The sequence below is a fragment of the Macaca fascicularis genome, chromosome 2 (assembly GCF_037993035.2).
Source record: "Macaca fascicularis isolate 582-1 chromosome 2, T2T-MFA8v1.1".
Lineage (NCBI taxonomy): Eukaryota > Metazoa > Chordata > Mammalia > Primates > Cercopithecidae > Macaca > Macaca fascicularis.
In genome coordinates this window covers 59,008,762-59,032,476 of record NC_088376.1, presented here as the reverse complement: position 1 = coordinate 59,032,476, position 23,715 = coordinate 59,008,762, and the positions used below count along the sequence as shown (strand labels likewise).

The 23,715-nt window shown below is 40.9% G+C and overlaps 1 protein-coding gene across 1 annotated transcript in view; it reads right to left on the bottom strand.

The window, feature by feature from the left end:
* Nucleotides 1-23,364, bottom strand: part of KCNAB1 (potassium voltage-gated channel subfamily A regulatory beta subunit 1) — a 498,217-nt gene extending 474,853 nt beyond the window's left edge. Inside the window, exon 1 of the mRNA XM_045386728.3 lies at nt 23,303-23,364. The gene's annotated coding sequence lies outside the window, so the exon portion shown is untranslated. The remainder of the gene's footprint in view (nt 1-23,302) is intronic.
* Nucleotides 23,365-23,715: the final 351 nt, after the last annotated feature.

Below are 23,715 nucleotides of genomic sequence, written 5' to 3'. Positions count from 1 at the left end.
GGGAAGAGCCAACTGCAGTGCCACAAAGCCACTGTAGCCAGACTGCCTCTCTAGATTCCCCCTCTCTGGGCAGGGCATCTCTGAAAGAAAGGCGGCAGCCCCAGTCAGGGGCTTATAGATAAAATTCCCAGCTCCTTGGGACAGAGCACCTGGGAGAAGGGGTGGCTGTGGGTGCAGCTTCAGCAGACTTAAACAATTCTGCCTGCTGGCTCTGAAGAGAGCAGTGGATCGCCCAGCACAGTGCTCAAGCTCGGCTAAGGGACAGTCTGCCTCCTCAGATGGGTCCCTGACCCCATGCCTCCTGAGAGAGAGATACCTCCCCAAAAGGGTCGACAGACACCTCATACAGGAGAGCTTCAGCTGGCACCTGGTGGGTGCCCCTCTGGGATGAAGTTTCCAGAGGAATGAGCAGGCAGCAATCTTTGCTGTTGTGCAGCCTCCGCTGGTGATACTTAGGCAAATAGGGTCTGGAGTGGAACCCCAATAAACTTTAGCAGATCTGCAGAAGAAGGGCCTGACTGTTAGAAGGAACTGACAAGCAGAAAGTAATAGCATCAACATCAACAAAAAGGATAACCATGCAAAAACTCCATCTGAAGTTCACCAACAGCAAAGACAAAAGGTAGATAAATCACGAAGATGATGAAAACCAGTGCAAAAAGGCTGAAAATTCCAAAAACCAGAATGCCTCTTCTCCTCCAAAGGATCACAACTCCTAGCAAGGGAACAAAACTGGACAGATAATGAGTTTGATGAACTGACAGAAGTAGGCTTCAGAAGCTGGGTGATAACAAACTCCTCCAAGCTAAAGGAGCATGTTCTAACCCAATGCAAGGAAGGTAAGAACCTTGGTAAAGGGTTAAAAGAATTGCTAACTAGAATAACCCGTTTAGAGAAGAACATAAATGACCTGATGGAGCTGAAAAACACAGCACAAGAACTTCGTGAAGAATACACAAGTATCAATAGCCGAATCGATAAGCAGAAGAAACGATATCAGAGACTGAAGATCAACTTAATGAAATAAAGCATGAAGACAAGATTAGAGAAAAAAGAAGGAAAAGGAGCAAAAAAAGCCTCCAAGAAATATGGGACAATGTGAAAAGACCAAATCTATGTTTGACGGGTGTATCTGAAAGTGATAGGGAGAATGCAACCAAGTTGGAGAACCCACTTCAGAATATTATCCAGGAGAACTTCCCAACCTAGTGTGTTCGGAATTGGTGGGTTCTTGGTCTCACTGACTTCAAGAATGAAGCCGCGGACCCTCGCGGTGAGTGTTACAGTTCTTAAAGATGGGGTGTCCGGAGTTTGTTCCTTCAGACGTTCAGATGTGTCTGGAGCTTCTTCTTTCTGGTGGGTTCATGGTCTCACTGTCAGGAGTGAAGCTACAGACCTTCATGGTGAGTGTTACAGCTCTTAAAGGCAGCACGTCTGGAGTTGTTCGTTCTTCCCAGTGGGTTCATGGTCTCACTGCCTTCAGGAGTGAAGCTGTAGACCTTCGCGCTGAGTGTTACAGCTCATGAAGGCAGCGTGGACCCAGAGTGAACAGCAGCAAAATGTGTTGCAAAGAGCAAAAAAACAAAGCTTCCACATTGTGCAAGGGGACCCCAGCAGGTTGCAGCCTGCTTTTATTCCCTTATCTGGCCCCACCCACATCCTGCTGATTGGTCCATTTTACAGAAAGCTGATTGGTCTGATTTGACAGAGTGCTGATTGGTACGTTTACAATCCTCGAGCTAGGCACAGAGTCACAGAGTACTAGTTAGCTAGATGCAGAGTTAGCTAGATACAGAGTACCAATTGGTGCGTTTACAAACCTTGAGCTAGACACAGAGTACTGATTGGTGTATTTATAAACCTTCAGCTAGACACAGAGTGCTGATTGGTGCGTTCACAATCCTTGAGCTAGACACAGAGTCAGAGTGCTAGTCCTCCAAGTCTCCACTAGGTTAGCTAGATACAGAGTACCAATGGGTGTATTCACAAACCCTGAGCTAGACACAGAGTGCTGATTGGTGTATTTACAAACCCTGAGCTAGACACAGAGTGCTGATTGTTACACATACGATCCTCCGGCTAGATATAAAAGTTCTCCAAGACCCCCTCCAGTTCAGGAGCCCAGCTGGTTTCACCCAGTGGATCCTGCACCAGGGCTGCAGGTGGAGCTGCCCACCACTCCCAAGCCACGCCTGCACTCTTCAGCCCTTGGGCTGTTGATGGGACCGGGCGCCAGGAAGCAGGGGGCCGTGCCCGTGTGGGAGGCTCAGGCCACCCGGGAGCCCACCGCAGTGGCAGGAGCTCAGACACCGCGGGCTGCAGGTCCAGAGCCCTGCCCCGCCGGGAGGCAGCCAAACCCCGGGAGAATTTGAGTGCAGCCCTGGCAGGCCAGCACTGCTGGGGGACCCAGCACAACTGCCACAGCTGCTAGCCCGAGTGCTAAGCTCCTTACTGCCCTGGGCCACAGATGCCTGCCGGCGGCTCCATGTGCGGGGCCCACGGAGCCCACGCCGGCAGGAACTTACACTGGCCCGCGAGCGCAGGGCGCAGCCCTGGTTCCTGCCCACACCTCTCCCTCCACACTTCCCGGCAAGCAAAGGGAGGGGGCTCCGGTCTCAGCCAGCCCAGAGAGGGGCTCCCAGGGTGCCCTGGCAGGCTGAAGGGCCCCTCAAGCCCCGCCAGAGTGGATGCTGAGGCTGAGGAGGCGCTGAGAGTGAGGGCTGCTAGCACTTTGTCACTTATCACCAGCAAGACAGGCCAACATTCAAATTCAGGAAATACAGAGAACACCACAAAAATACTCCTCAAGAAAAGCAACTCCAAGACACATAATCATCAGATTCACCAAGGTTGAAATGAAGGAAACAATGTTAAGGGCAACCAGAGAGAAAGGTAAGGTTACCCACAAATGGAAGCCCATCAGACTAACAGTGGATCTCTCAGCAGAAAACCTACAAGCAGGAAGAGAATGGGGGCCGATATTCAACATTCCTAAAGAAAAGAATTTTCAACCCAGACTTTGATAACCAGCCAAACTAAGCTAAGATTCATAAGCAAAGGAGAAATAAAATCCTTTCCAGACAAGCAAATGCTGAGGGATTTTGTCACCACCAGGCCTGACTTACAAGAGCTCCTAAAGGAAGCACTAAATATAGAAAGGAAAAAACAGTACCAGCCACTGCAAGAACAAACCAAAATGTAAAGACTGTCAACACTATGAAGAAACTGCATCAACTAAAGGGCAAAATAACCAGCTAGCATCATAATGACAGGATCAAATTCACACATAACATTATTAACCTTAAATGTAAATGGGCTGAATGTCCCAATTAAAAGGCACCAACTGGCAAATTGGATAAAGGGTGAAGACCCATTAGTGTGCTGTATTTGAGAGACCCATCTCATGTGAAAAGACACACAAGCTCAAAATAAAGGGATGGAGGAATATTTACCAAGCAAATGGAAAGCAAAAGACTTTAAGCCACCAAGGATCAAAAAAGACCAAGAAGGGCATTACATAACGGTAAAGGGATCAATGCAACAAGAAGAGCTAACTATCCTAAATATATATGCAGTCAATACAGAAGCACCAAGATTCATAAAGCAAGTTCTTAGAAACCAGCAGTGTGACTTAGACTCCCACACAATAATAGTGAGAGATTTCAACACTCCACTGTCAATATTAGACAGATCAACAAGACAGAAAATTAACAAAGACATCTACAGAACTCTCCACCTCAAATCAACAGAATGGACATTCTTCTCAGCACCACATAGCACTAATTCTAAAATTGACCACATAATTGGAAGTAAAATACTCCTCAGCAAATACAAAAGAATGGAAATCATAACAAACAATCTCTCACACCACAGTACAATCAAAATACAACTCAGGTTTAAGAAACTCACTCAAACCGCACAACTACATGGAAACTGAACTACCTGCTCCTGAATGACTACTGGGTAAATAACGAAATTAAGGCAGAAATAAGTAAGTTCTTTGAAGCCAATAAGAGCAAACACACAAGGTACCAGAATCTCTGGGACACAGCCAAACCAGTGTTGAGAGGAAAATTTATAGCACCAAATCTCCACAGGAGAAAGTGGGAAAGATCTAAAATCAACACCTTAATATCACAATTAAAAGAAATAGAGAAGCAAGAGCAAACAAGTTCAAAAGCTACCAGAAGACAAGAAATAACGAAGATCAGAGCAGAACTGAAGGAGATAGAGACATGAAAAACCCCTCAAAAATCCAGGAGCTGGTTTTTAAAAAAAAAAAAAAAAAAAAAAAAGATTAACAAAATAGATACACCACAGCCTGACTAATAAAAAAGGAAAGAGAAGAATCAAATAGATACAATAAAAAATGATAGAGGGGATATCACCACTGATCCCACAGAAATACAAACTACCATTAGAGAATACTATAAACACTTCTATGCAAATAAACTAGAAAATTTAGAAGAAATGGAAAAATTCCTAGACACATACACCCTCCCAAGACTAAACCAGGAAGAAGTCGAATCCCTGAATAGACCAATAACAATTTCTGAAATTGAGGCAGTAATTAATAGTCTACCAACCAAAAAAAGCTCAGGACCAGACAGATTCACAGCTGAATTCTACCAGAGGTACAAAGAGGAGTTGGTACCATTCCTTCCGAAAATATTCCAAACAACAGAAAAAGAGAGAATTCTCCCTAACTCACTTTATGAGGCCACCATCATCCTGATACCAAAACCTGGCAGAGGTACAACAAAAAAAGGAAATTTCAGGCCAATATCCCTGATAAACATCGATGTGAAAATCCTCAATAAAATACTGGCAAACTGAATCCAGCAGCACATTAAAAAGCTTATTCACCACGATCAAGTCGGCTTCATCCCTGGGATGCAAGGCTGGTTCAACATATGCAAATCAATAAACATAATCCATTACATAAACAGAACCAATGACAAAAACCACTTGATTATCTCAATAGATGCAGAAAAGACCTTTGATAAAATTCCACATCGCTTTATGCTAAAAACTCTCAATAAAATAGGTATTGATGGAACATATCTCAAAAGAATAAGAGCTATTTATGACAAACCCACAGCCAATATCATACTGAATGGGCAAGAGCTGGAAGCACTCCCTTTGAAAACTGGCCCAAGATAACCTGCCCTCTCTCACCACTCCTATTCAACATAGTATTGGAAGTTCTGGCCGGGACAATCAGGCAAGAGAAAGAAATAAAGGGTATTCAAATAGGAAGAGAGGAAGTCAAATTGTCTCTGTTTGCAGATGACATGATTGTATATTTAGAAAACCCCATCATCTCAGCCCAAAATCTCTTTAAGCTGATAAGCAACTTCAGCAAAGTCTCAGGATACAAAATCAATGTGCAAACATCACAAGCATTCCTATACACCAATAATACAAAGCCAAATCATGAGTGAACTCCCATTCACAATTGCTACAAAGAGAATAAAATACCTAGGAATCCAACTTACAAGGGATGTGAAGGACCTCTTCAAGGAGAGCTACAAACCACTGCTCAAGGAAATAAGAGAGGACAAAAACAAATGAGAAAACATTCCATGCTCATGGATAGGAAAAATCAGTATCATCAAAATGGCCATACTGCCCAAAGTAATTTATAGATTCAATGCTATTCCCATCAATCTACCATTGACTTTCTTCACAGAATTAGAAAAAACTACTTTAAATTTCATATGGAAACAAAAAAGAGCCCATATAGCCAAGACAATCCTAAACACAAAGAACAAAGCTGGAGGCATCACGCTGCCTGACTTCATACTATATTACAAGGCTACAGTAACCAAAACTCCCACGGTACTGGTACCAAAATGGATATATAGACCAATGGAACAGAACAGAGGCCTCAGAAATAACACTACTCATCTACAATCATCTGATCTTTGATACACCTGACAAAAACAAGCAATGGGGAAAGGATTCCCTATTTAATAAAGGGTGTTGGGAAAAAAGCCATATGCAAAAAAAAAAAAAAAGAAACTAGACCTTTTCTTTACACCTATCCAAAAATTAACTCACGATCCATTAAAGATTTAAACGTATGACCTAAAATCATAAAAACCCTAGAAGATAAACCTAGGCAATACCATTCAGGATATAGGCATGGACAAAGATTTCATGACTAAAACACTAAAAACAATGGCAACAAAAGCCAAAATAGACAAAGGAGATCAAATTAAACTTCTGCACAGCAAAAGAAACTCATCAGAATGAACAGGCAACCTACAGAATGGGAGAAAATGTGTGGAATCTATCCATCTGACAAAGGTCTAACATCCAGAATCTACAAGGAGCTTAAACAAATTTACAAGAAAAAAAAACAAACAACCCCATCAAAAAGCAGGTGAAGGATATGAACAGACACTTTTCTTTTCTTTTTTTTTTTGATGGAGTCTCACTCTGGTGCCCAGGCAGGAGTGCAGTGATGTGATCTTGGTTCGGCTCACTGCAAGCTCCTCCTCCCAGGTTCACGCCATTCTCCTGCCTCAGCCTCCCAAGTAGCTGGGACTACAGGTGCCCGCCACCATGCCCAGCTAATTTTTTTGTATTTTTAGTAGAGATGGGGTTTCACCCTGTTAGCAGGATGGTCTCAATCTCTGGGCCTCGTGATCCACCCACCTCAGCCTCCCAAAAAACAGATACTTTTCAAAAGAAGACATTTATGCGTCCAACAAACATGTGAAAAAAACCTCATCATCACTGGTTATTAGAGAAATGCAAATCAAAACCACAATGACATACCATCTCACGCCATTTAGAATGGCAATCATTAAAAAGACAGGAAACAACAGATGCTGGAGAGGATGTGGAGAAATATGAACACTTTTACGCTGTTGCTTGGAGTGTAAATTAGCTCAACCATTGTGGAAGACAGTGTGGCGATTCCTCAAGGATCTAGAACTAGAAACACCATTTCACAAAGCCATCCCATTACTGGGTATATACCCAAAGGATTATAAATCATTCTACTATAAAGACACATGCACACATATGTTTATTGCGGCACTATTCACAATAGCAAAGACTTGGAACCAACCCAAATACCCACCAATGTTAGACTGGATAAAGAAAATGTGGCACATATACAACATGGAATACTGTGCAGTCATAAAAAGGAATAAGTTCATGTCGTTTGCAGGGACATGGATGAAGCTGGAAACCATCATTCCCAGCAAACTAACACAGGAATAGAAAACCAAACACCATGTGTTCTCATTCATACGTGGGAGTTGAATAATGAGAACATACGGGCACAGCGAGGGGAACATCACACACCAGGGCCTGTTGTGGGTCTGTTGTGGGTAGAGGGGAAGGGAGGGATAGCATTAGGAGAAACAACTAATGTAGTTGACAGGTTGATGGGTGCAGGAAACCACCATAGCACATGTATACCTACGTAACAAGCCTGCATGTTCTGCACATGTATCCCAGGACTTAAAGTATAATTCTTTTTAAAAATTCTAATAGAATTATAAGTAGGTTTAACAAAGCTGAAAAATACAAGTCAGAATACAAAAGTCAATTTTGTTTCTATACATTATCCATAAAAAATTTGGAAATTTAAATTTTAAATAAAATGCTATATATAATAGCATCAAAAATCATAAAATATTTAGGGATAAACTTAACAAAATATGTGCACTCTTTGAATGCTAAATATCACAAAACAATGATGAAAAATTAAAGAATACCTAAATAAATGGACGAAGGTATGTGTTCATAGGTAGGAAAACCCAATACTGTTAAACAATCAATTCTCTTCCATGTGATTTATCAATTTAATGCAATCCCAATAAAAATTTCAGCCTTTTTTTGTAGAAATTGACTAGATGACTAAAATTTGTAGAGAAAAGCAAAGGACTTAGAATAGCCAAAATAATTTTGGAGAAACAAAGTTTGACGACTCTCACCACCTGATTTCAAGACAGCTTATAATGCTATAATAATCAAGAGAATGTGGTATTGGCACGAGGGCATGTAGATTAACAGAACAGAATAAACAGTCCAGAAATTAACCTACATGTCAATTGAATTCTGACAAAGGCCCAAAGTAATACAATAGAGAAAAGACAGTCTCTTCAATAAACAGTGCTTGAACAATTGGTCTTCTATATGCAAAAATTGAACACAAACTTTACCACGTATATATAAAAATTAACTCAATATGATCATACACCTAAATGCAAAATCTAAAACTGTAAAGCTTTTAGGAGAAACCAGAAGAAGAGAAGAGGAGAAGAAAACGAGAGAAAATTGTTCACAACAATGGACAAGGTAAAGCTTTCTTAGATATGATACAAAAAGCATGAGCCCTAAAAGAAAAATATTACTAAATTGGACTTCATTAATATTAAGGACGACTGCTCTTTGGAAAGCATTGCCAAAAAAGTGAAAGACAAGCTACAGACTGGAAGAAAATATTCACAAACACATAAAGGACTTGTATTTAAAATATATTTTTAAAACTTTTAAAATTCAATTATAAGAAACAAAAAACACAATTTTTAAAGTGGGCATTGATTTAAATAGACACTTCACCAAGAAAAGATACCAATGACAGATAAGTACACAACAGGATGCTCAATATCATAAAAAATAAGAGAAGTACAAATTAACACTGCAATGAGATACCACTACACACATAGTAGAAAAGCTAGGATTTTTTTTAAGGAAAAATGAAAGAAAAAACTAACAATACCAAGGGCTAGTTCAAATGTGGAGTAACCAAAACTCTCATATTGCTAGTGGTAATGCAAAATGGGACAACCACTATGGAAAAAAAATTTGAGTATATTTTTTAAGTGAATCATACACTGATACTAGCCAGCCATCCCACTTCTAGATATTTACTTAAGAGAAATGAAAAGATGTGTCTAGAGAAAGAATATATGTAAATGTTGAGCCAGGTATGTTGTCTCTCACCTGTAGTCCCACCTACTCAGAAGGTTGAGGTGGGATGATCACTTGAACCCAGGAGTTTGAAGCTGCATTGAGCTATGATCCTGCCACTACCTTTCAGCCTGGGCAACAAAGTGAGTCCTTGTCTCAAAAACCAAACAACAAAAACCACTATACATGAATATTTATAGTAGCTTTATGTATAATTGCCAAAAACTAAAAACAACCCAAATGTCCATCAGCTGGGAAATGGATAAACAAATTGTTGTATGTTCATAAAATGTAATACTACTTGGTGATAGATTGAACTACTGACACACAATATGGATATATCTCAAAAGCATTGTGCTAAGTGAAACAAGCCAGATTCAAAAAATTACGTACTGTAACTTATATAACATTCCAGAAATGGCAAAACTAGATCACATCAATGGTTGCCAGAGACAAGGTTTAGGGGAAGAGACTGACTACAAAGTGGCACTAAGGAAGGGTTTGGGTGATGAAACATTCTATATCTTGGTTGTAGTCTTGATTACAGGGCTGTATGTCTTTGACCAGGATCATCAACTACACACCTAAAAGGGGTAAATTTTACTAACCATAAATCAGACCTCAATAAATCTGACCTAAAACATCTGCATATATAGTGTAACTTTTTTAAATCTATAGCTTGATAAGAAATTTTTAGAAATATGTTACTGTATCCTTCCGTCTTTTGCCCTCCTTATATTTGACCTTCTCCCAATTCAGCTAGAGGCTGAAACTTGTTTTAGTGAAGATACAAAATGAAAGGAGTCAGTGTTAGGCAGAGGACTTGTATATAAAGATGTTTTAGTCTACGGCAGAGAGGAAGGCAGGAAGGCAGGGAGGGAGGCAGAGAGGGAGGGAAGGACGGAGAAAAGGAGGGAGGGAGGGAGGGAAAAAAGTCTTGAAAGCCAAGATTTATTGAGAATGAATTCTATTATCCGAAAAATTCCTTAGAAACCAAGGCTTAGCAAATTGAGCATAACATTTTCAAAATCCAAAGGTAAAGAGAATTCAAAAGGAGGAGTATTGCTGACTGAGAGAAGGAGAGAAACAGAGAAGAAACAGGCACACAATTAGATGTTCTTATGGTCATTAAAATGGAGGGGAAGGAAGGGTAGAGAGAACTCCCAGGGAGTCCCTATTCCCTGAGTGTAGCCAGAGGACACTGACAGTCTCTCGGAGGAGCCTGGCATTCAGTAGGGCACTACATACAGAAGAGCCTAGAATAAATGGCTGAGAACATTCAGCAGCATGAAGCTCCTGAACCCCCTAGAAAGGGTTCTGGAAACATACCTCAAAACTATAACTAGTCATTTCTCTAAAGAGGGCATCAATGTTTGGGGAACTTAGAGGAAGTGCAATGGGAGACACACTTTCACTTTTTAGTCTGTACTTCTGTTTTGTTTCAATATTTTATTACAGTGACTATGTTATTACATGTGTAATTAAAACCACAGTTTAAAAGAGAAATCAGTAAATACAGAAAAAAAATGAAATTTAAATCATACATAATGCCAGCTTCCAAAAATAATCATTTTTCACATCTGATGTGTATAGTTTCAGTATCATAGAAAATACACTTTTACATAAAATTATAATTGTCCTGTAATGTGATCTTATAACCCATTTTCTTAACTACATAGCATATTATGAACATTGTTCCACGTAATTGGAATCATGAGTGTCATTTTCCAGTACAAGTTTTTAATGAAATCTCAATCACCCCTCGATCTTTTTCATGCAACATGTCAAGAAAGCATTTCACCATTGAATAGCTCTTAAAATACATGTATAGTATTTCACTGTATTTGCATACCATAACTTATTTAACCAACACCCTATTGTTGAGATTTAAAGATGTTTGGGGGAAGAAACAGCAAATAAGAACAACGCTGAAGATACGTTTTTTCACACACATAAGTATTCTTCTTTTTTTTTTTTTTTAGAGACGGAGTCTTGCTCTGTTGCCCAGGCTGGAGTGCAGTGGCATTATATCTGCTCACTGCAACCTCTGCCTCCCAAGTTCAAACAATTCTCCTGCCTCAGCCTCCTGAGTAGTTGGGACTACAGGCACACACCACCACGCCGGGCTAATTTTCTTTTGTATTTTAGCAGAGATGGGGTTTCACCATGTGTTGCCCAGGCTGGTCTCAAACTCCTAAGCTCAGGCAAAGGATAAATTTCTATCAGTGAAATTGTTGCGTTAGAACCAAGAAAACCTTCAGACTACTTGATACATATCATTAAGCTTTTTCCAGAAAGTTTGAACCAATTTTTACCTAAACCACTATGAAAAGGCCCATTTCTCCCTTTTATACTGAGAATTACTATTTCAGTCTTTACAATGGGATCCATGAAAATCATGTGTCATTGATGTTTCCGTTTTTATTTACTAATGTTATCTTTACTTTTTTCCTGTATTCATTAGCTGTTTGTATTTCTTCTTTTGTGAGTTTCTTTTTCATACCCTCTTCTCTTTGACTTCTAGAGTTAGAAGGATTTATCACTCAGGTGTTTATAGAAGAATCATAAAATGGATAAAGCAAACCCCTGTTTTGGGGGAAAGTAAATGTTTCTCATGCCAACTCTCTACAAAATGCTTGTAACATTAAATGTCAACTCAACAAAACTTTTCTTCAAGGACCAAGGAAAACACGATCCAGGCACATTGTTTGACAACAATGTAAGGATGCGAGTCTGGCAGTATTATTTTTAAAAGCTAACATTCATAAAGGTATTGCTATGGGCCAGCCACTGCAGTAAGAAACTTGTAAGCATCATCTCATATAACCCTTTCTTAATTCCGTAAGATAGGTATTGATAACAAATGAGGATGTAGAGATACAGAAAGGATGGAAGTCTCAGAGATGGTAAGTGATGTGACCAAGGTATTTTATATGTCCTTCAACTGTCTCTTTTACTGACCAAACTTTTGGTCTTCTTCAAATGACTATGTGCATCTGTCTGTTTCCTTAGTTTAAATGTAAACTCCTCAAGATGAGGCCATTTCCTCATTCTTCCACAGCACCCTCTCATCTCTCTATTTTCCTTTCCCTCTACTCCTTCCTTAGGTAGGCAATAGACTTCACCACTGGGTCACATCAAGCACAGAGCAAGGACTTGGTGGCTTTTTAAACTGAACAGTGGAATCCTCCTAACGCTTGCCATTAACAGCCAAAAAGGGCCTCATGAGTCACCTGGCCCAACCCTAGATTTTATATCCCACTATGCCGTGGAAATGGCCACTAGCCATAAATAGGCAAATAGAGAGGCACAGTGTTTCCCTCTTTTTCACTACCCCTGTACTTTCTTTGGGAGCCGTGGGTAAGTAAACCTGCAAGCTGGCACAGTTTTACATCACAGATCCTAAGACTTTCTGAAAGGTCAGCTATCCTCATCACTTCTCTCTGTATCTTGGTTACACTGACCCAAAACACCAGCCTCCAGTTCAGCAGGACATTTGACACTGTATAGTGATAGGGACCATGACATTATTAAGTGATCAAGCTTCTAAATCTGACAAACATCACATGGACCCATATTAGCCAGCTTCTAAATGCAACAGTAATGCCTTAAGGTCAAAGCAATGTATCCATTACTGGCCTTTAACTTAGAAGTCCAAAAGGGATTACAGTTTGAAAATAAATTGAGTGAATGTAATGGCTATTTCTTCAATTTATATTGTGATGGGTAGCATTACAATGCAGGCAAGAAATCCAGCAGACATTTTATGTGACCATCATTAGAGTTCATTATAAGCCATCCATAAATGATTCACCCAGTCTTCTCTTTACTAGTGAAAAATTAGCATCCATATGTGTTCCAGTACAGCAGGCAACTATAGGAACTCAAAGGAGCAAAATCCTAATGTGGGACAGTAGCATCTCCTAATCTATGTTTCATTGATTAAGTCATAAAAGTTATTTCAGTCCTTATGATATGCATGGTGCAGGGTGGGAACACTTCTTCCCACTCTTCACTCCTTCCATACTGAGGGAGCTCAAGTAGGGTAACACCTCTGGCCTACCTCCACTGTTTTACCAACGCTTAAGGGGAAGTGGAGTGACACAGCCCAGCTAGATACCTTGTCCAGCATTTTCTTCAGGCGTGAGCTGCCCACAAGGCATAGGAGCGTTCCCTTGCTTTCCCACGTCCCATCTTCATTATGAGGAGGCCTGCCGAGTCCTGCATCACCTGTGACTGGGTGAGGCTACTTCATTCTTGGGATCAGATTTAGGAAACCCACTTGATTCTCACAATAAGTTACAGCTTCAACTCAGTGTTTATCACAATAGAGATGACGTTGTGGCCTCCCATTTGCTAATCTTTGACTTATGTTCTATTTTGCTATACACCCAGGAGGAAAAGAAGGAGATAATTTGTTTGGTGCATTCTCAATAACTGCAACATTTCATGTTTGGAATTGAAATTTTTCAATTCCAAACCAAAAATTGAGCAAAGGCATGGAACTGGGAGAGAGCAAAATATTTAGGCAGAGAGGCATTCAATAGGGCCAGGAAATGTGTCCATGAACCTTGTGCTGTGGTGGTAAGGTAAGGCATTTGGGTCTTGGTGGTTACATTAAGTCGGCTTTACTTGTCATGATCTGCACCAGTGGATGGAAGGCCCTAAGCCAGCAGCATGCTGTGTTGACCATGGTGGGTAGCTGTGGCCTATGGTGGCTCTGTCCACAGGCCAAAGACTGTTTCTCTAGAAGCAAGTTATCTCAGCTTCTGTAATTGTGTTTAAAGTAGCCTTTATATGGCATTTGTTAGAGAGCATGGCCATATTTGAAGCTTCAATAAAACCACAACCATAGACTCAAATACAACTCCATGCCAGTACTGCCTAGAAACTTTAAAAATGAACAAAAACTAATCATATACAGTTCCATCTATATCTCGATTACACTGACCCAAAACACTGACCTCCCAGTTCAACAGTCACCTGATATGCTATAGTGACATTCAGAAAGCATTTGTTAAGCACCTGTCATGTGTCAGTCTTTCTGTGAGGAATAAGAAATGCAGAGACAGACAATACAGAGCACCCTGAGCTCAACGTGTTCCCTTCCAAAGGCTACTACAACACAAAATGGTGAGTGCTGTCATCAATGGAGCCAGAGTGCTATGGTAACAGCAAGAAAGGTGCCTGATGCCAATTTAGTCAACAGAGGTTGATCAGAAAGCTTCCGCGGAGAAATGATATGTTCCTTGAGTCTTTAATGGCTGGAGGAAGGTAGCTGACCAAAGAGCCACAGGGAAGGGAAGAATACTCCAGGAAGAAGAAGCCACCTTTTCTCAAAGGAGATGAATTCAGGGAATGGTAAATAATCTAGCTGCAGGGAAGGGAGGCCACAAAGGGCCAGAGAAGAGTGCCAGGAAAGAAAGATAAATAAGGAAAAAGGGCAGAGTGGTCAAAGGTTGCTAGGGAATTTAGCCAGGAAGTAGCAAAATTAGACACGCCTTTTAGAAAGACAATTCTGGCTACAGTGCAGAAAATAAAAGGTAGAAAGCAAGGCTGGAGACAGGTAGAGCTTAGGAGATGACTGCAGAAATCCAAGTGCATGTGAATTGGCCTAAAAGAGGGGAGTAGCCTTGGTTCTTTCATTCCTTTCCTCTCTACATTCATTCCTTCATGCAACAGGTAACATTTAAGTGCATTTAACATTCTCCAGGCACCGTTCTAGGTACTGGAAATACAGCAGTAAACAGTAGAGAGAGAGAAAAAATTAAAATGTATATATCTTTTTCTTTTTTTTTTTTTTTTTGAGACGGAGTCTCGCTCTGTTGCCCAGGCTGGAGTGCAGTGGCGCAATCTTGGCTCACTGCAAGCTCCGCCTCCCAGGTACATGCCATTCTCCTGCCTCAGTCTTCTGAGTAGCTGGGACTACAGGTGCCCATCACCACGCCTGGCTAATTTTTTGTATTTTGTTTAGTAGAGATGGGGTTTCAGCGTGTTAGCCAGGATGGTCTCGATCTCCTGACCTCGTAATCCACCCATCTCAGCCTCCCAAAGTGCTGGGATTACAGGCGTGACCCACCACACCTGGCCTAAAATGTATATATCTAATAGAGAGAGATGAGTGTTAGAGAGAGAACCAGGGTAAGCCAGGAACAATGGCACTTGCCTGTAGTCCCAGGACTCAGAAGGCTGAGGTAGACGGATCACTTGAGCCCTCCTATCTTAGTGGCACAGTCATAGCTCACTGCAGTCCAGGAGGTCAAGGCTGCAATGAGCTATGATTGTGCCACTGCACTCCAGCCTGGGTGACAGAGTGAGACCTTGTTTCTAAAAACAAAACAAAGAGAGAGAGAGAGAACCAAGATAAGAGAGACAACAATGCTGAGGCCAAGGTTGCTGATGGGTGGGGTGAATAAAGAGGAAAAAGCTGGTCTGGGAGCCAAATCAAAGCTGGAATTGACAGGAATTAGCAGATAATTCGCTGGTTGTTGTGCATGTGCCATATGTGGAGTCTGGAAGGAGAATGGAGGTGATAGTGGAAGGAAAAGGAATTGTGAATGATGGTTCCCAGGTTTCTGGTTTCTGGAACTATATGGCCCAAAAGTGCCACTACCACTCATAGGAAATAAAGGAGGCCTTGCTGTCCCACTGGGGTTTAAAATGCCCAATTCAGTGGCGGCTCACTCCTGTAATCCTAGCACTTTGGGAGGCCGAGATGGGTGGATTCCCTGAGCTCAGGAGTTCGAGACCAGCCTGGGCAACATGGTGAAATCCCGTATCTACTAAAATACAAAAAATCAGCCAGGCCTGGTGGCGGGCACCTGTAATCCCAGCTACTCAGGAGGCTGAGGCACAAGAATTGCTTGAACTCGGGAGGCGGAGGTTGCAATGAGCGGAGATAGATTGTGCCACTGCACTCCAGCCTGGGCAACAAAGTGAAACTTTGTTTCAAATAATAAAATAAAATGCCCAATCCATGGGGCTTAGATAAATACACATAGGGGCAACTACTAACAACAATACTAATAGCTGATAGTTAAATTCTTTTTGTTACAATAACTAGTGTAACTAGCTAACAGTTGTTAAATGTTTACTATGTGCCAGGCTTAGTGCTTAAAGAGGTAAAGTAATTGACCTGGGATTACACAGCAAAGAAAGCACACAATTGGCGCCAAGCCATTGTTTTTCTAAAATCATTGCTATTAGCCATTTTGCTCCACCTTCTCCAACAAGTTCTGAGACTAGAACACTAAAGTAAATCACCTTGAGTTTGTCTTCCCAATCAAGAGCATCACTGAGGATGCTGGCCACTCTGTCAGTCTACTTTACACTGTGGAAAGATTTACTTTTAAACTGAAGTTGGTAAGACAAAGACAAAAACAACAATGACAACAACAACAATAAAGTAGTAAGTAATTTGTGCTTTGCCTTAAGAAACTCATGTGCTTGACCTATAAATCAATATACTCCATCCCAAAAATGGGAGCATCATGAAGAGAAACTTCAAAGATAAAGGTAGAAATCAAGGTTGATTTAGGGAGGAGGAAAAGGCCAGGTGCTGGTTAAGCTATAACTCTAATTTCTTTGCTTTGCATCTCACCATATCGATAAATGACCCAAAGAGATTGTGTCTTTCTATTCCACACACATGTGTACCAAGCAATGGTTTCTGGGTTAGCTAGTTGCTTTTTAAAGAACAGAAACAGCATTTGCATCCCATATCCATTTTTATTCTCTTGACACCTCCTAGAATATGGCTGTCTTCTCCAACAGCACTTGTAAAAGCATTACTAAACAAAATAAAGACAGAAAGGAAAAAGGTGTATTTACTCATTCTAAACTTTTAAATGGGAAAGAAGAAGCAGGAAAGTTTTTCATTTATCTTTTTCAACTACTAGCAAGCTCAGGCAACCATTTTGACAAAATCAATTTCTACCCAGGTGGCTTTATCAAGTTAAATGATTTCCTTATTAATCAGAAATACAAAGGGCAGTAGAAGCTAGTACAATCTAATAGGATTATTTTGGAAGTGATGTTAGGTGTCTAAATTGTAGCTTTCTAATGTGTTCCCTTTTATTTGAACATGTGCTTCAAATGTGCAAGTGTCAAATGTCTAAAGGATGTCAGCAAATCTGATGTGACAGTTAAACTCACCCCAAATTGTTGAGAGCTCTGTTCCCAGCCAAGTCATCACGAGCTATTGCCTAGTTGACAGTAATTACTACTAATTTTCAAACAACTTCTAAGCTTCCAATCTTACCACCCTATACTCTTTTCTCTACAAAGTAGCCCATTCATACTTATTGCTGTACACTATTCCATTGAGTGAGTATATCTCAGTTTATTGATCCATTCTACTGTTGATGGACATTTGAGTAGTTTAATGTTGCTGCAAATCTTCTAGTATTCATCTTTTTGGTAAGCATACAGGCATAGTTTAGTTAGGTATACTTAGGTATATTCCTTGCAGTAAATTTGCTGAATCATGGGGTAGAGAGATACATCCATGACTCAGCAAATTCACTCCAAGGAAGTGAATATATACACATGTTCTTCTCCAGTGAATACTACAAATAACTTTTTAAAGTGACAATTGACATTGCATTTTTATTTAGCCTTACTCCATTTCCTGTTCTTTCAGCAGTTTCTGCTGCTGAGCTCAGAATGGCCTGCTGAGCTTCCAGTGATTGCCTGATGGCAGCTGTGGGGTTTTCCAAGTTGTCATAGTATCAGGAGTACCTCTAACTTCTTTCTACTTCCTCCCACATCATTTCTGATATCCCTACCTGGTAGTATGTAGGTGTACATGGGATATCATATCACCTAGTTATGTTGTAAATATCTTTCACGGGGTTTTGGCCTTGCTATTCTGGTTACTCTATTGGGATGTGGTGTCCAGGTAGGTTCAACGACTGTATGACTGCTACCATCTTTCCAAAATCCTCTACATAGCTCCCTATGTCTTCATTTGTTATGTGTCCTCATTTTTTATGTACATTATTTGAAACTTTCTATGAATACCTCTATTTTAGGCTATTTGATTTTATTCTCTGGTGTGGCAAAGATGGCTAATTGATCACTGAAGATTCATGCTCCCTTTTCATAATGTGAAATTGTTGATGAATATGGCTTCTCAACCAGGGACCACATTTCCCAGCTCTCTTGCCTTAAAATGGGGCCATGTGATGACTTCTGGCCAATAGAATGTGAACAAAAATTATCTGCGTCACTTTATGGGCCTTGACGGCTGAGTATCTTACATGCTCATGTTCTCTTCCCCAAGACTTCACACTTTCATTTCAGATGACCCCACAGGTCCTCTTCCCCTTTAGCAGGAACTGTGTATGGCTTGCATCAAGGATAGCAGTATCATAAAATGAAAATAATTTGTATCACTCTTTGAGTTAAGACCCCAGCAGTAAATAGCTGGGGCACCCAAAAAATAAGACAGTTTAAAGAAGGAATTATTGAAACAAGTGGGCAAAGTGACAGGATTTAACAGAGGATGGTGAAACTCCTGGGGCCAGGAACAGTAGGAAGGTGTTATCACACTCAAGTCTGGAAGGAGAAGGGGAGGGATTCACACACATGTCACCTAGTAAGAGCTGTAGCCATGGGAGAGTGTCCACAGACAGAGAAATGAGCCATGAGTGAAACAACAAAGACCTGAGTGGGCCTCTCCTCTTACCTCCAGTCTCCTATTAGTGCCTCCCTTTGGCAAAAACCCACTGGAAGCTACAGGCAAAGGAGTTTATGTGATACAGTCCATAGAGGTGATAGAGCAGAGAGGGGAAGGCAGAGAAGGGCCAAATAGAGAACATCCAACAGACTCCCTGAGGGCTGTCAAGGAAAGCAGCCTGACCAGTAACACCAGCATTCGTCTTAGTGTGTGTGAACTGATATCTGCTAAGCCTCTAAGATTTAGAGATTGTTCCAAAAGTTAACCTGCCCTACAACTGTCTATTTAGATTTTCACATTATCCTTTTTGTATCCAAACTGGTTTTCCAAAAAATATCAGGGGAAATAAATAACAATCCCCCTAAAAATGTAAATATGTGAATTTTACCAAGATTGTTTACATAAATTGCTAATAATTCTACTTTGAAATTGTAGCTACTTACTCTGCCTGTAGATATTTGAAAGAGCTGCTCTTTACAATGGCAGCTCAAAAGGGAGGGTACTGTGTGCGGAAGGTCAGAGTAGGGGAAAATGAGAAAATAAGTCTTTTTTATTCAAAAATGCAAACATAAGGAGTAGAAAATATTATGGGAAAATAATTAAATGAATACGATGGAAAAACTTTTCAAGACTTCACTCTTCCGTTTCAACTGGCGTCCTTCTTTCCGGTCCACTCTCCATCCTCTTTCCTCAATGGAAATGCCTGTTACTCTGAAGCTAGCCCCCTACTATCTTGAAAACAGGTTCTTTGCACCTTCCTCCATTCCTGCTGTGCTCCAGGCCCCAAGCCTTTCTTCCTCATCTTACATTGACACATTGTCCCTATGCCTTGCTACATGAGTGGTTAGCTATTTTTATAACTTTATTCATCATCTATTAAAAAGATTGGGTGCCACCCAGGCAATACCATTTTGAACGTAGGAACGGACAAAAATTTTATGACAAAGATGCCAAAAGCAATCGCAGCAAAAGCAAAAATAGACAAATTAGATTTAATTAAACTAAAGAGCTTCTGCACAGCAAACAAAACTATCAACAGAATAAATGGAAAACCTACAGAATGGGAGAAAAATTTTGTAAACTATGCATCCAACAAAGGTCTAATATCCAGCATCTTATAAGGAAATGAAACAAATTTACAAGAAAAAAACAAAACAATCCCATTTAAAAGTGGGCAAGTGACATGAATAGACACGCTTTTTTATTTTTTATTTTTTTGAGACGGAGTTTTGCTCTTCTTGCTCAGGCTGGAGTGCAACGGCCTGGTCTTGGCTCACTGCAACCTCCACCTCCCAGGTTCAAGCGATTCTTCTGTCTCAGCCTCCCAAGTAGCTGGGATTACAGGCACCCACCACCACACCTGGCTAATTTTTGTATATTTAGTAGAGACAGGGTTTCACCATGTTGTCCAGGCTGGTCTCAAACTCCTGACCTCAGGAAATCCACCCACCTCACCCTCCCAAGGTGCTGGGATTACAGGTGTGAGCCACTAGACGTGAGTCCGGCCGAACAGACACTTTTCAAAAGAAGACATACATGTGGCCAAGAAGCATATGAAAACAAGATCATTAGAGAAATGCAAATCGAAACTACAACGAGATACGATCTCACACCAGTCAGAATGGCTATCATTAAAAAGTCAAGGCCAGGCATGGTGGCTTACACCTGTAATCCCAGCACTTTGGGAGGCTGAGGCAGGCAGATCACCTGAGGTCAGGAGTTCGAGACCAGCCTGACCAACATGGTGAAACCCTATCTCTACTAAAAATACAAAAATTAGCCAGGTGTGGTGGTGGGCACCTGTAGTACAAGCTACCCAGGAGCCTGAGGCAGGAGAATGGCTTGAACCCAGGAGGCAGAGATTGCAGTGACCTGAGACCACACCACTGCATTCCAGCCTAGGCGACAGAGAGAGACTCCATCTCAAAAAAAAAAAAAAAAAAAAAAGTCAAAAAAATAACAAATCCTCATCCTGATACCAAAACCTGACAGAGATACAAAAAAGAAAAAGAAAACTTTAGCCCCAAATCCTTGGTGAACATTGATGCAAAAATCCTCAACAAAATACTGGCAAACCGAAATTAGCAGCACATCGAAAAGCTTATCCACCATAATCAAGTAGGCTTTATCCCTGAGATGCAAGGTTAGTTCAACATATGCAAATCAATAAATATGATTCATCACATAAACAGAACTGAAGACAAAAACCACATGATTATCCCAATAGATGCAGAAAAGGCTTTCAATAAAATTCAACATGGCTTCATGTTTAAAACTCTCTGTAAAATAGGTATTGAAGGAACATACCTCAAAATAATAAGAGCCATCTATGACAAACCCACAGCCAACATCACACTGAATGGGCAAAAGCTAGAACCATTCCCCTTGAAAATTGGCACAAGACAAGGATGTCTTCCTATTCAACATAATATTGGAAGTTCTGCCCAGGGCAATCAGGGAAGAGAATAAAATAAAGGCATCCAGGTAGGAAGAGAGGAAGCCAAACTATCCCTGTTTGCAGATGACATGATCCTATGTCCAGAAAACCCTATAGTCTCACAAATTCAGAAATTTATATTTCTAAAAATAGAATGCTATTTGACCCAACAATCCCATTAGTGGGTATATAGCCAAAGGAAAATAAAGTGTTCTATTATAAAGACACATGCAATCATATGTTAATTACACACTATTTACAATAGCAAAGACATGGAATTAACCTAAAAGTGCATCAGTGATAGACTGTATTAAAAAAAAAAAAATGTGGTGGCCGGGCATGGTGGCTCACACCTGTAATCCCAGCACTTTGGGAGGCCGAGGTGGGCAGACCACGAGGTCAGGAGATCGAGACCATCCTGGCTAATATGGTGAAACTCTCTCTCTGTTAAAATTACAAAAAAATTAGCTGGGCGTGGTGGTGGGGACCTGTAGTCCCAGCTACTCGGGAGGCTGAGACAGGAGAATGGCGTGAACCCAGGAGGTGGAGCTTGCAGTGAGCCGAGATTGTGCCACTGCACTCCAGCCTGGGTGACAGAGTGAGACTCTGTCTCAAAAAAAAAAAAAAAAAGTGGTACATATGTACTGTGGAATACCATGCAGCCCTAAAAAAGAACAAGCTCATGTCTTTTGCAGGAACATGGATGGAGCTGGAGGCCATTTTGCTCAGCAAACTGACACAAAAACAGAAAACCAAATAATATATGTTCTCACTTGTAAGTGGGAGTAAATGATGAGAATACATGGACACACAGAGGGGAACAACACACACTAGGGCCTGTTGGAGAGTGAAGGGTAGGAGGAGGGAGAGGATCAGGAAAAATAACTAATGGGTACTAGGCTTAAAACCTGGGTGACAAAATAATCTGTACAACAAATCCCCATGACACAAGTTTACCTATATAACAAACCTACACATGTACCCCTGAACTTAAAAGTTAATAAAATAAAATAAAATAACAGATGCTGGCAAGTTTGCAGAGAAAAGGAAACACTTATACACTGTTAGTGGGAGGATAAGTTAGTTTAACCATTGTAGAAAGCAGTGTGGCAATTCCTTGAAGAGCAAAAAACAAGACTACCATTCAACTCAGCAATCCCATTACTGGGTATATAGCCAAAGAAATATAAATCATTCCATAACAAAGACATAAGCGTGCATAGGTTTACTGCATCACTATTCACAATAGCAAAGACATGGAATCAACCTAAATGCCCATCAGTGATAGACTAGATAAAGAAAATGTGGTATATGTGTACCACTGACCACTATGCAGCCATAAAAAAGAACTAGATCATGTCTTCTGCAGGAACATGGACGGAGTTGGAGGCCATTACCCTTAGCAAATCAACACAGGAACAAAAAACCAAATACTGCATGCTCTTACAAGTGGGAGCTAAATGATGAGAACTCGTGGACAAAAATAAGGGAACAACAGACACTGGGGCCTCCTTGAGGGTAGAGGGTGAAAGGAGGGAGAAGAGCAGAAAAAGTAACTATTGTGTACTAGGTTTAGTACTTGGGTGATGAAATAATCTCTACAACAAACCCCTGCAACATGAGTTTACCTACATAACATACCTGCACACATGCCCCTGAACCTAAAAGTTTTAAAATGCTTTATATAAAAAGATTAGATGCCAATTAAGTACAAGTTATATTCTATATGAAAAGGCTACAAAGATAGATGGATAGACAGAGAAATAGATGCATACCTAAATAGATTTCAAGTTCCCTTCATGAAGTAATTTAGAATGTAGAGGTAGACCCAGGACAAGAAAGTAGATAACCCTGGTATGAGGCAGAAAATGGTCAGTGACATGACAGAGTCACAGATAAAGTCCTACAATGCTTCATTTTTTATTTTTTTTTTATTTTTTTGGAAATGGAATCTCGTTCTGTCGCTCCGCCTCCCGGGTTCACGCCATTCTCCTGCCTCAGTCTCCCGAGTAGCTGGGACCAAAGGCGCCTGCCACCACGCCCAGCTAATATTTTGTATTTTTAGTAGAGACAGGGTTTCACCATGTTAGCCAGGATGGTGTCAATCTCCCGACCTCGTGATCCACCCGCCTCGGCCTCCCAAAGTGCTGGAATGCTTTATTTTTTAAAAAAGGAAAGGCGAAACAAAAAACAAGCAAAAAAAAAAAATCCCAAAACAAACAAACAAAAGAGGACGGGAAGCTGACACTTACCATGCTCCAAGTAGTAGGCTACGTAGAGTGCAAACTTTAGTCAGTCTTCCTTTCATATGGCTAGTTCCTTCTTGTCCTTCTGGAGTTTGTTCAAGTGACACGTCGCCCAGGAAGCCTTCCTTGACCTTAACTCGCCCTGCCCTTCCTCTATGCGACCACAATCACAGCTTTATCACATCATAGCATAATTGTTGGTTTATTACCTATTACCCCAAAAGATGGCAAGCACCTGGAGATGGGGAACAATGTCTCATCTTTGTGTATCTTCTATGTCTAACTTTGAGTCTGGTGTACATCAAGCCCTCAAGGAGGGAAGAGAGAAAGCAGAGAGGGAAACGCAGGAGGGAGGGAGAGAGGCAGGAAGGGATGAAGTGCCATCAGAGCATTCGGGGAAAAAGGGAACCATGTGACTA